Below are 14,064 nucleotides of genomic sequence, written 5' to 3'. Positions count from 1 at the left end.
TAACGGTAAGATTTTTCGATTTTAGCTTGATTTCTACCTTTCCTATGCCTTTATTTCCATTTAGCATGCTTGAGGAGAGAGATCAAAAAGTGATATCAAGGGCTGGACGAAATTCTAGGGGAGAGAAATTGAAATTTTTAGGTTTTGATTTTTAGTTAAATTGATAGTTTTAGTTAGTTAAATGTGTTTAGAAATTAAATTGGGCAAGAAATCAGTAAATTTTCACAATACCCACTCTTGGCTAGATGCTCAATGCTGTACAATGATGATGAATTGATTTTATTCTAAGGGAAATGAAGAGAAAATGATGAAAAACGATTAAACGTGATAGAAAAACAAAGTAGAAAATTTACCGAGTTAATGTCCCATTTTTGGCCGAATTTTCCAAGGAAGGGAGTGAGCTGATTTTGTTGTTTTTAGAAGGTTATTGGCTGATATTTAATGGTTAGAAATGTTGGAGAGAGAATGGGATGATTGAGAGCTAAAATGGAGCGCGTTAGCAATTTATCGGGCAAAGTGCCAAAAATAGGTTAATACCGCATTTAAGCCGTTTTAGGCTATTGCATTTCATACCATGCATTAGTATAGGATTTAAGTTAATTATATAGTGATTTAGCATCAATGTGATGAATTGTGTAAATTTTTGTAATGTGTCTAGAAGGAGAGCCTTCCGGAAAAGGCAAAGAAGTCGTACCCGACGAGTAGTGATCGGGGTGCTTAGAAAGATTTTAGTTTGTACAAACGGTGAGTAAACTTATTATTATTGTAAATTATCTAGAGTTTATTTTTAAATGCTCTTTATGTATTTTATGAAATGAAAACGGGATTTTTGATGTTTTAGGAATAAATGTGACAAATAAAAATATATTGTATTGATTATGAAATTGAGTAATTGGAGGCTGTAAATTGACTTGAAAAATATATATTTTCCTAGGAATGGCTTATGAGAAATGAGTATATGTGGCTATATTTTGTGAATGCATTGGGAAATTTATGTAAGTTGTTTTACTATACAGGCTGGATAAATAAATAAAAGCCACGTTATACTGTCGAAATTTTATTAAAATTGGTGGGTTAGTCACTACAGTGACGGGTTTTCGTGGACTGCCTATTAGAGGGGCACGGTAAACCCAGTTATATAGTTACTCCGGTTGTAGAGGTGAGGAGGGTAACTCCCGGGGTAGTATTAGAGCTCACTTCACGTCGAACCCCCACGTGAATGTGTAACTCGGCCAACGCCAAGGAACGGCTGGTTTTAAAAATAAAAATGTGTTTCACGGGTGAATATTTTAACACCCTTGACGGACTCGGTTAGATGCCTCGACCAAGGTATCCTCGAGGATTAGTTTTGGCTTGAGCCTTGTTTTAATAAAAGACATAAGCCTTAACAATTGTTTTGGTAAATTACAAATATTTTATGGTTTAAGAAATAAATTGAAAACATTATGAAATGGGTTGAAATTTATTGTTTAAACTTGCCTCCATTTTACTCGCCTTTAGATATTTATGATAATGTCTGTTTACTCATTGGGATTTTATAATCTCACCACCCTCATTTCCACCCATTTCAGGTTCAGTATAGACTGTAGATAGCTGATATCATCGAGGACTACCACTGGATCTGCATTTTCCAAACTGTAGGTTCACAGTCCTCTTTACTTTTGTTTATTCGGGGGCCCTCTTGTTATTGTAAATTAAATTAAATATTTTGGCTTACTGTATTTCAGTATGTATAAATTTATTTAGCTTTTACGCTATAAAAATTATTTACGTATAACTCTATAAATATTGTTTTATAAGAAAATAGAATATTTTCCTTAATATTTCTTTTATTTTCTTATTATATTCAAATAGCCGTAATTTCGTTTTAAATGAAGATTTTAGACTTTTAAACTCATTTTGAATATGAATTATGTGTTTTGTACTTGTATATTACGTTTTTGCCAGTTTCAAAATTTTTGAGAAAAAAATGACCAAAATACCCCTGTGTGGCGAAAATTTTATTTTGATTGTTTTTGATCTAAAATAGTATATATTCTCTAAAAACTCGATATTTAACAATGATTGCTCGCAGGAAAGGAAAGAAACTGATATGTAAGCCTTGCGGGATTCCGGTTGGCATTCCGGATAATGAGTGTCAATCGGGACGTCGCGGCGATTGTCATGGGCTCGAGGGGAGTACCGGGTCGTGACAGATACCTTGCGAAGGGATCTTACCGAGATCGCCAAGGCTGTTTATTGTCACACACACAAACACATTTCACCTCGACAACACAGCTATTCCTTGGCGTTAGCTGAGTTCCAATTTCACGTGGTGGCCAGCGTGAAGTGTACTCAAATCCTACCTCGGGAGTTATCCTACGCCCTCTCCAATCGAGGTAAGCTCAATAATTGAGAACCGTGCCCCTCTAATTAAGCTGACCCACGGAACCCCCGTCACTGCAGTGCCCACTTTATAATCCACCAACCAATAAAATCACAATAGTATGACATGGCTCACTTAATACATTCAAGGCAAATCAAAGCAGTTCATATATTCTTTAAATCATAAAAATAACCAGTCATACCCACATTTATCATAAGCCATTTAATGTAAAATCATGGATAAACAACACAATCATAGTATAGGTCTCCAATTACTCTATTTTTGAAATCATTATTAAATTTTCAAAAATTTTATAAAATTATTTTATAAAATCTCATTTTTTCATAAAACACAATCATTTTCCAATTAAACCATTTTTCCATAAAATCACACAATTAAATAAATCTACTCTAGATAATTAAGACGATAGTAAGTTTAGTCACTGTTTTAGGAGTCGATATACTCTTATTTTCAGTCCGCGGGTACAGTCCTTTACCCGTATCTAATGGGTCACCACCTAGCCATAATCCATGGCACATATTTCAATTAAATTGTGTCTAACAGTCATAAGCTATTTCAGGCTCGATATATATGCATGATATGAATTGTAAAATGCACAAGTAGCCATCTAGACCCGGTATTGACCTAAGTCGATTTTTCATCCAATAAATTGGCCAATGCGTCCAATTTCACTCCAACTTTCTCCATTTCTTTTCCAATCCCTCAATTCACCAAGCACAACTAATTAACACACAATTAGGTAAATTTATCTTCACTTTTCTTCTTGAAACTTTCGACCATTGAAGGTTCATGGGGAAAATGGATTCTTTTCTTGTTGTTTTGTTTCTAAACATGTTTAACTAACTCTAAACACCAACATAACTCAAAATCAAACAATTCCAACATCTTTCTCTCTCCATACCCATTTTGACCAGCCATAATTTCATCATGAAAACATGTAATTTAATCATGAAAATTAAGGAAAAATGCATGGGTAAGGTAAATCACTAGCAAAATCAAAGAAATTTTACCTTTGCTTGATCAAATCCTTGAATTCCAACACTTTCTCTTTGATTTTTCCCATCTAGGGTTTGTTCTTCCTTGGTTTCTCTTCTCTTCTGGTTTGGCTGATCACTATGGGAGAAATGGGCTGATTTTTTACCTTTTTATAAAGAAATAATAAAATAATAAAAACATGACACATGACATTTCCTTATTGGCTCAAATTTTAAATATTTGACTTTTAATTCTTTAATTCTCCATCACACATTTCTCATATTTATCCATTTCCATAATGAATAAAATCCCTTGGTCTTGACAAGTGTCGGGGTGAAAATTTACCGATTTACCCCTAGGATGACAAAATTACCATTTCACCCTTATACTCCAAATTATACCGAAATTAAAATTTTTCACTTCTAAACTTCAAATCATACTCCAATACTTAAATCATACTCCAATAAGTCAAATGGACCAAAAAAATCTTTTCCAAAAATTCCCATTTTATCCCCAAGTGGCAAATGGCCATTTTGCCCCTAGATAGTGAAAATTTTGGTTTGAATCCAAATTGATCCTCGAACTCCGAATTACCATTTTGAGTGATCCATGAACTGTGAAACTCTTAATTTCACCTTAAAATTCCTATTTGAACTAGTTCAAGGCTTAATCGACTTAATGATACCATTAGGGGCAATATCGTCTTTTAATGATTTCTCAAACTTCCTAAATATGTAACCATTCTATTGAGCATGTAAATGACGTCGTAATTATTTTATAGAACAGGGTTTGACACTAAATGTTGATAACATCAACCACTCATTAAATGAAGCTGGTATGAAAGGAACTAGTATAAATGAAATGGCCTTATCTTTTACCAAGCAATAGGTAGGTGGGGGTTTTAAATTGAATGAAACGCCATTTAACAATCATGTGGAAAGGCAAAGTAAGTGTGGATCAGATATTGGTAATGAAATAATGGTAGCGACACTGTTAGCTATTGAGATGCCATTCTCAATGTCATGACCAGAATCTAGGGCCATGACCGGTGCATGGACTAATGGACATAGCCCACTAAGCCCAAGTAAGCCTATCCATGTGACATGTTCATTATTCCATCAAAGTTACTAAAGTCACATTTCATCATTTCGAATCAAAATAATGCTAATCATTTGCCAACTCGTAGTGGCATTACCCATCAAAATATACATATATTGTCTACAACATGTATTTTAATAATTTACATCAGGTTTGTCTATACATCTAAAAAAGGAGACTCGATTTTCAGCAGAGAGACCCGAGTGATGTACGGCTACTGAATGCCGAGATACCTACTAATGAAATGAATCTACAAGGGCACCTCAACCTAGTTACCAGCTGCCTCTTGATCTGAAAACATGAAATTGAAAACGGTGAGTATAAACCCAGTGAGTGAACAAGGAAGGGAACAAGGAAACAATAAGGAAAACTTAAAGAAATCATGATGCATTTATCTTTAAAACAATGCAATTTATTTTAGTTATTATTAAAGCCCCTCATGTAAACCCCACATGAGTAAATCACTTTATGAAAAGGGTCTATGCTCAACAAAGGATTTAGAGAGTGAAAACTTTAATAGCATTCATGCAAATCAAGTCAAATAAACGACGGGTCCTCGCTGCAACGAGAATGAATTTTCGTTGCAGTGAAGCTTGGCTCATATTATTAACGAGATGAGGGTTTTCTCAACTGGCCGAAGGTTTCTCTTTAAACCCCTCATATCTGACTTAGCTAATTAATTCCTTGATATTAGAAGTCAATGATTCACTATGGTGTTAAAGGGGTCGAAAATATGGCAAAAATCAACAAGGTAGCCAAGTGGGACAGAAAGTTTCTGGCTATAGCGAAATTTGACTGGCCAAATAAAGAGTTTCTCATTGCAGCAAGAAGCTACAGTAACTTTTTAGCTGCAGCAAAATGCATCTTCGTTGCAGCGAGAACCAGGTCCGGTGAATGCCCTCACAACTTGAGAGTTTCTCATTGCAACGAGAATGAATCTCGCTGCAGCAAGAATCAGTGCACCAAGAAAAAGTTTCCATTCCCCTCAAGAAAAAGCTATCATGCTAAAATAACAAAAGCAACATGAAACACATATAAATTCTCAAAATTCAACATGTCAAATTCTCACATTTGCATTACAACCATATACCATAGATGTATATATATATATATATATATATATATATATATATATATATATATCAATCATCATGCACACCCTTCCATCATCATCAGCTCATATGCACTCCCACTAGCACATGGTTGGGTCAGCATTGGCTTATGCGCACTCCTACTCGCACATAGCAAGGTCAGCATCGGCTTATGCGCACTCCCATTCGCACATAGTCAGGTCAGCATCGGCTTATGTACACTCCTACTCGCACATAGCCGAGTCAACATCATTACACAACATTATTCGTATATATATATATATATATCAACATAATGTAGTAGTACAACAATCCATAATAGCCACATGTCACATATAGAGATAATTTATCAAAGTCTTGTTCCCAAGGCACCCGTTTTTAAGAAAGATTGAATAAATCATTCACATTCCTAAAGCTATTTTGAAATGCAAGTTCACTCACCAGTATTTTGTTGAACCTTTAGTTGATTCTAACTTCCTTAATGGTCCAAATGGGACAGTGTGGCTTCGTTGGAACCTATCATAACATTTACATCACAATTAACTCAATTATCATAATTACAAGTTTTACAAACTATCACCTACTAGTTTCCAAGTGCCATTAAGTGGCTATCCATTTTCACTATCCTAATCACTCCAAAGTGAATTTACAACCTCAACTACCAAAACACCCACAAGTCTAAACACTAATCATTTTCAATACTAAAAATCAATTCTAGTTCACTACTCACCTTGGTAGCTTTATATTTGAAATTCTTTTCAAAAACTTTCAAGCTATTATTGAAGCTTCCTCTTTCTCTCTCTAAAATGCCTAAGTAGTGAGAGAGAGTATGAAAATAAGATTTTTCGAGGGTTTTAAAGAGAGAGTGGAAGAGTACAAGGGTTTATGAAAGGGTGCACTAAAAGCATGAAAAGTGGAGTTATTTTGAGAGAGGTTATGGAGGTTCATATCAAGCTTCCATGGAGGTTGGAAGCAACGTGAAAGAGAAGAAGGAAGAAGAAGAAGAAGCTGCTGGAAGAAAGAGATATTTATAGCCCAAGCTTATCCACTATACTTAAATTACCAAAATGCCCTCACAAGTTAACTTGTTCTCCTCCAATCTTTTATGCAATCTTCTTACTCTTTTGACACTGGGATAAGGTCCATAATGGTCTAGAAATGCTCGAGTTCATGAAAACTTAAAAATTTGATTGGAGGTGAAAAATGACCATTTTGCCCCTACCATGGAAATCATCATCATTTTTATTTTCTTCGTCATTTTACCCATATTTTCATCATTCATTTATGCCTTAGGCCTATTTAGGCCTTAATATTGTTTAAAACTTACTTTTAAGGGCTTACTAAGGAAATGTCGAAATTATAGCCCATGTTATTACGTCTATGCCTAGTTACGAGCCTATAGAGGTCGAGGTCTCACACTCAACCCATGAAGAAGATGAAGAGATGTTGTTATCTCAGAATTTTTATAATAATTTTAATTGTGATTTGGATATTGGTGTTATGGACGTGTTATTAGTTGATAATAATGATTAGGGAAGAAAGAAAGACATTGGGACTTATGTAGCAATTAAATGTGATATAGTGATGAATCTAGGTTCGGGTGATGTTAATGATAGCTTTAATAAGTAGGGGAATGGTAGGCCTAAGGGTAGTAAAAACAAACCAAAAGTTTCGATTGATGGAAGAATGGTGTGGAGTAGTACCAAATTGAGTGAAGTGGTTAGTACTCGTTTTCCTAGAAAGAAAATGATTCCAAAAAGCAATTCTTGTGAGTTAGAGGCGAAGGCAACCTAAGACGTTAGTAAGAAATTGGGAGTGCAATTTAATGCTTCCAAGGAAGATGTTGTTAATATAGTGGTTGATTTAGTGAGGGAGGTATCGAATTTGTGAAGTGTAGTTGATTTGTAGCTCTAGTTATGGTTGTTTATTTTTTATGAATATATTAACTTGGAATGTTAGGGGTTATTGTAAGGGTGAGAAAAAAAGAGCTGTTAGACGATTAATTAGGAAAGTGAATCTAGACATAGTCTATTTCTAAGAAACTAAGTCAAGAAAAAAGAGCTGTTAGACAATTAATTGGGAAAGTGAATCTAGACATAGTCTATTTCTAAGAAACTAAGTTAAGAAATATTACGCGATTTGCCTATGAGTCAATTTGGAAGCAAGATCAGATTGAAAAGATTAGTGTTCCATTGGAGGGGTTGTCTAGTGGTCTTACAATGATGTGGCGTGAAAGTTTTTTTATTATGGAAGAACATGTGTTAAATAAATATTTTATTTTGGCAACTGGTAAAGTTCAAGATGTGTTTGAGAAATGTGGATTCTTGAATGTATATGCTTCTAATGATGAGGCAGAGAGGTTACTTTTCTAGGTGTTACTTTTACATGTGATACAATGTCAATACATGTGGTGGTGTGTGTGTGGTGATTTCAACACAGTTCGTTATGAGGAAAAGAAGATTGGTAGGAGTGATATCAGTAGATCTACGTCTGTTTTCTCTGATTTTATTAATGATGTGGCTTTAATAGATCTGCCTTTGATGGGTGGGGATTTTACTTCGAGTAATAAAAGGGAAAAGATAACTTTTTGTAGGCTTAATAGATTTTTTATAGATGCTGACTAGATGCTTACGTTGGAAAATACTATTCAGAAGTGTTTATCAAGCTCTCTTTCTAATCATAATCCAATATTGTTAACAAGTAAGTGTTCTAATTAAGGTCCCAAATTGTTTCGTGCGTTTAATTATTGGTTTGATGATAATTCCTTTCAATATCTAACTAAAGATAATTGGGATCAGCGAAGCTAGAGAACAATAGAAGGCTAAATATTTGGTGGAGATTAAAAAATATTCATCCAATAATTAAATAATGGGTTAAGGATCGGTTTGGGTTGATTCCTAAGTGGATTGAGAACTTGGAAGTATAAATACATGACTTGGAAGGGGTATGGCAATTAAATTCTACTAATTTCAATATGAGAGAAACCTTGATGAATATGAGGGAAAAATTGTGGAAGTTATATAGAACAGAGGAGAAACGATGGAAATAACAGTCCTAAGCAAGATTGATTTCAGAGGGCGACAAAAATACACAATTTTTTTCACGTTATTGCTTTAGAAAAAAGATGGCTAAATACTATTAGTTGCATTTTTTTTATGGTGAAATTGTTGAGGAGCCCTTGATAACTAAAAGGAAAGTGCTAAAACATTTTTGAAATATTTTCTCTGCACATAAGATAGTGACATTGGAAGACATTAACTATGGCTTTTGATGTCTAAGGTGGAATCAAATCTTGCTTTTAAGACCTTTTTTTTTTGGAATATGAGGTTTGGGAAATTGTAAAAGATAGTGAGGGTAATAAGGCTCCAAGATTGGATGGGTTTAATTTGCATTTTTTCAAGATTTAATGGCTAGTGATCAAAGAAGAGGTAATGGATTTTCTCTTTAAATTTTATAATATTAGGCGATTAGGCCATAAGGTGAATGAGAGTTTTATCACTTTGATTCTGAAGAAGAAAAATCCTAGTTTGATTGGGGATTACAAACCCATTAGCTTGGTGGGCAATATCTACAAGTTGGTGGCAAATCTTCTAGCCAATATATTGAAAACGTTCATTGGAGAGGTAAAAAGGGAATATCAGTTTGCTTTCATCTCTGGAAGGCAAATTCTGGATTCTACCATAATTGCTAATAAAGTGGTTGATTTAATGTGTAAAAACTGTGAGGGGGCATCCTGCTAAAGGTAGACTTTGAGAAGGCATATGATAGTGTGTGTTGGGGTTTTCATGAATTTACATTGAAAAAATTAGGATTTGGTTGGAAGTAGATTAGAAGGGTTACGAAATGTGTGGAAACAACATCAATCTTTGTACTTGTGAATGAATCACCAGTAAAACCCATTAAATTGAAACAATGGTTGTGGCAAGGTTGTCTTTTGTCCCCATTCTTATTCAACATGGTGGTAGAAGTCTTTAGTTGTTTGATAGGAAAGGCTAAAGATATTGGTATTTGTAATGGTATACCGATTGGGAATAGAGGTATGCATCTAACGCATTTACAATTTGCAGGCAATACACTCCTATTTCGCAAACCAGAGATTGAAGAATTACTTAAAATGAAGTTGAGATGCTTTTAATTGATGTTTGGGCTTAAAATTAATTTTATGAAGAAGTATCTATATTGTGTTGGTATTGAGAATAAGGTATTGGAGTCTTGGGTCGTACAAATCCACTGCAAGGTAGGGAATCTTCCAACCACTTATCTGGAATTACCATTAGGTACGAAGTTATCTTCCTTGAAAATTTGGAGACCTTTCGTGCATAGAGTGGAAAATAAGTTAGAAGGTTGGAAATCTAAATTTCCATCTCGTGGTGGTAAAGTGACTCTGTTGAAATCTATGATAAAAAGTATGCCTATCTACTATATATCTCTTTCTAAAATTTCATGTGAGATTCAAAAAGAGTTGGAAAAATTACGTCATTTTTTGGGAAAGGACTAGTCCTAATAGAGGTGTGCACTTCATTCAATGGGAAAATGTCTGTCGTGAGAAAAAAATGGGGGGTTTGGGTTTGGTTGACCTTGAAGTTAGAAACAAAAGTCTTGTAACAAAATGGCTATGGTGATATGGGAATGGGAAGGAGGAATTATTAAAGAAAGTAGTGGCAACAAAGAATAACTATGATCCGAATGCCCTGTTGACTAAATTTGCTATTACTTGTAATTGCTCCAAGGTATGGAAAAATATCGTTTCTCCTTTATTGCCTACTAACAAATTTTATTTATAGGTTTCTGTCAACGTGGGAATTATTGTAACAGATGAGAAATCTATAATGTTTTGGCATGATGTGTGGATGAGGGATCTTGTGGTAAAATTGGAATTCCTAAGGTTATTTGCTTTAGCACAAAATAAAGACGAAAAGCTTTGTGAATATGGTCAGTGGATGGAAATTGGTTGGCAATGGCAAATTGAGCTTCGACGACAATTATTTGGATGGGAATATGAACAATGGACACTGTCACGACCCAAACCCGAGGATCCATGACCGATGCATGAGCCCAACAAGTAAACCCACTAGACCCAAGCAAGCCTTAAAGTTCATAATCATATAACACATAACCAAGGGATTTCATAACCAAATATTCATAAATAAAATCTAAGTTTCAACATAACTCATTATCCCTGGCACATTAATCATACAAAATTTCATAAAGCCATACATTGGCCATTAAAGGCATGTTCATATCATACAACCCTTTGTACACAATATCACATGGCATTCAATGCCTATAATATCCCAAATACAACCTTTTCTAAACTTTAAAAATCTCAAATGTGGAAGCTAGTATAAATCGGACTCATCGGAGTAGACCATTAAGTGGAAAACTTATTAAATGCCAAAATATGTTCGTCACCAGATTACCTTTACCATGCAACTCAGTGGTCTATTTATCTACACAAGGCACACAAATGGATGAGTACTCTAATACTCAATGAATGGTGCACACAATTGAAACCATACATATATAAATCACATATTAAATACTTCACTATTGGAACATACACATAATTTATCAGACATCTCTAAATATACGGGCATATCATCATCCCTACAATCTCAAATATAGGGACATATCATCATTCCCAATGTCTCCAAATATCATCACATAAATCATTAGGCTTATCATGGAAGTTATTCAAAGTTACTCATATCATTCTCAATGACACACTCTAGTCGCCAGAATATCGCATCAATTTCAAATCAACATGTCTAAGCCTCCCAAGGTTATCTCATATCATACACAAATTGAGTCAAATCATCGAGTGGTCTTTCCTTGGACATAGTCAAATTACACTTAGTGGTCAACCAGTGGAGAATCGAATCACACTCCACTGGCGAAAAATAACACACACACATGCAGAAGTAACGGGGGAAAAACAAATCACGCATAGCATCGAAGCAATTGGCGAAAAATCAAATCACGCGTATGCTGAAGCAACGGGCGAAAAACAAATCACACACAATGCCAAAGCAGCTGGAGAATAATCAAATCATCGACTGGAGTAATACCATACAAGGTGACATCAAAGTACTATAGGTGAGAATAACTGGCAGGACTAATACCGTTGTCCCTGTTACCATTATCCCTGCAGGCACGCAAAGTCATAGGGAGACGGAACTCCACTCAACCAGAAGTCAGATCAACATCCGAAATTCATCCTTCAAATGGAATACAAATCCACAATGAGGCCATCATGCCTTTATCATTCCATATATCCACATTATATCTCAAATTATATTTATTGAGCTTCAATCATCCATAAGCTCATTAAGGTTCTAAGTGCCTCATTATCCACAAGGCATCATTTAATCAAATCCTCTTAACATATCACTCGCCTAAGGTAATCTATTCCTAAGGTTATTCATAGCTTCTAGACATCCTAGTCTAGGCTTACACAACATGGATCGTCTACGTGGCGTTTCACTAAAGCACACAATCTCAACACATATCATTCACTCACATAGTATACATACATATATATGTACATATATGTACATATATATATGTATGTATGTATGTATATATACAACATGGGCCGTTCTTTAGCCTAGGCATGTTCATCTAGGCCTACATACAAAATCTACTGCATCACATGCATTTAAATTAACCCATTCACAGTGACAAACTAGAGGTGTTTCATAGCCACGCTTCAATCCTTAGCTTCCAACCATCTTTCAGCTCACCAATGCCTCCAACTTGCTTAATCTTCCCTTAAACACATCAAAACATCACAAAATTTATTAAATCTTGCCTTTTGAAAAATGCTAGCTTTTTTAAAAATAGCCAAATCCTTAGCAATCCAATATATAAGCTTAAATCCTTCAATAATGAGCTAAACTCATACCTTAAAAGCTAGAATGCATAATTATTTACTCTAAATCCCCAGTCAACTCAAGGGGGTAAATCTCTTCAAAGTTGGACCAAATTGAATCTAAGTTATTAATTGATTAAATTAAAAAAACTATTGGTAAAAACACTTAATCTTACCTCTAGAAGCATTCCCTAGCTCCAATTTACTTCAAATAGCTTCAAAAATCATTTTAAGAGGTTAGGGTTTTGAGTTTTGGAGAAAGAAAGCAAAAATCATAAATCAAGCTTTTGGAAATGGAAACACTTTACCTCAAACACTTACAATCTAAGATTTGTTGATGGAGATTGATGGGTTTGAAGGGTGTGAAATTTGAGAGAAAATGGTGAGAGAATAAAGGAAAAGGAGATAAAATGAGGAATTCTTGATTTTGGGGATTTTAAGCTCGATTTTAGCTGTCTGGGCAACCTAAGGTCGACTATGGGAAGTCTGTAGTCAAACCTGGACTAGCAGATTTCACCCATTTACGTTCATAGGATCGACTATGAAGGCTCTATAGTCAATTCTGGACTAGTATACTTACATTTGTTCCCATTTTTTCCTTTCTAGGATCGACTACAAGGGGCCTATAGTCAATCCTAGACCAATATACTTGACTTTCCCTGCACTTTTACTCCTTTTTAAAGCTTAAACTCATTCTAAGTCTCTTCCACAAATTCAAATCATTCATAATCTTTAAATCCACTTATACATATCCTCAATTATCATATCCAATACAAATCGAAACCTTAAAACATAGAATTAATTCATTATTCCTCATATTTCCTCAAAAATTTTGCCTAAGTGTAAATGTACACACTCCCAACCATTGGCATACATAACATATTATCAATATCCTCAAGGCACAATATTCTTAATAGATCATTCTCAATTCACACATCGACAAATTGAGGGTTATAGACACATCTTTGGAGTTTTTTGAGAGACTATACTTTGGGGGAGGGATTCATTGATGGAGTTATTTCGAAAGCTACTTTAACTGGTATGTATTTGGCCAAATCCGTTTGCCATATTGTTGGCATGTTTAATTATGCTAATTATGATATAAGGAAAAAGATTTGGCTAGGGTATGCACCTTCTAAAGTTGAAATATTTGTTTGGCAATTGATGTGGGAAAAAATTGCTATGAAATATGAGCTAGTTCTAAGAAAACTAATTGGAGAGAACCAAATGATTTGTGTTTTATCTAATAGACATCTTGAGACTATCAATCATCTCTTTTTTACTTGTGAAGAGGCTTGGTCTGTTTGGGGTTTATGGCTATCTTATTGGAATTTTAGTTGGGTCTCTCCATTCAATGCCAAAATTTCTTTCTAGCTTGGGCTTCAGTGTGCCTTGATAAGGACAAAATGAAAATTTGGATGTTAGCTTTCTACGCTATATCTTGGTCAATTTGGTTATTTAGGAATGACATTGTATTTAATGGAAAGAGTTGGGATGGCAAGTAATTATATGATTTGATCAAATTAAGAGATGTTATTTGGAGCGAAGCTAAGTGGTCGGAGATGATTGAGTCTTATGAGGATATTTATAGAAGACAGAGTCTTATGTCCATAGCTCCGAAACAAAAACCAGCAAGGGAGAAA

At 34.7% G+C, this 14,064-nt stretch overlaps 1 long non-coding RNA gene across 1 annotated transcript; it reads right to left on the bottom strand.

The window, feature by feature from the left end:
- Positions 1-11,068: 11,068 nt before the first annotated feature.
- On the bottom strand, positions 11,069-12,998 carry LOC148760422 (uncharacterized). Its single transcript, XR_016023167.1, has 3 exons — positions 12,730-12,998; positions 12,598-12,636; positions 11,069-12,320 (listed from the first exon to the last, which is right to left on the bottom strand). It is a non-coding gene; the product is annotated as an uncharacterized LOC148760422 (long non-coding RNA).
- Between the last annotated feature and the right edge of the window lie 1,066 nt (positions 12,999-14,064).

Source organism: Theobroma cacao, chromosome 10 (assembly GCF_053813885.1).
Source record: "Theobroma cacao isolate CCN51 chromosome 10, ASM5381388v1, whole genome shotgun sequence".
Lineage (NCBI taxonomy): Eukaryota > Viridiplantae > Streptophyta > Magnoliopsida > Malvales > Malvaceae > Theobroma > Theobroma cacao.
The sequence above is the reverse complement of the archived record's forward strand: the minus strand, read 5'-3'. Positions and strand labels throughout refer to the sequence as shown.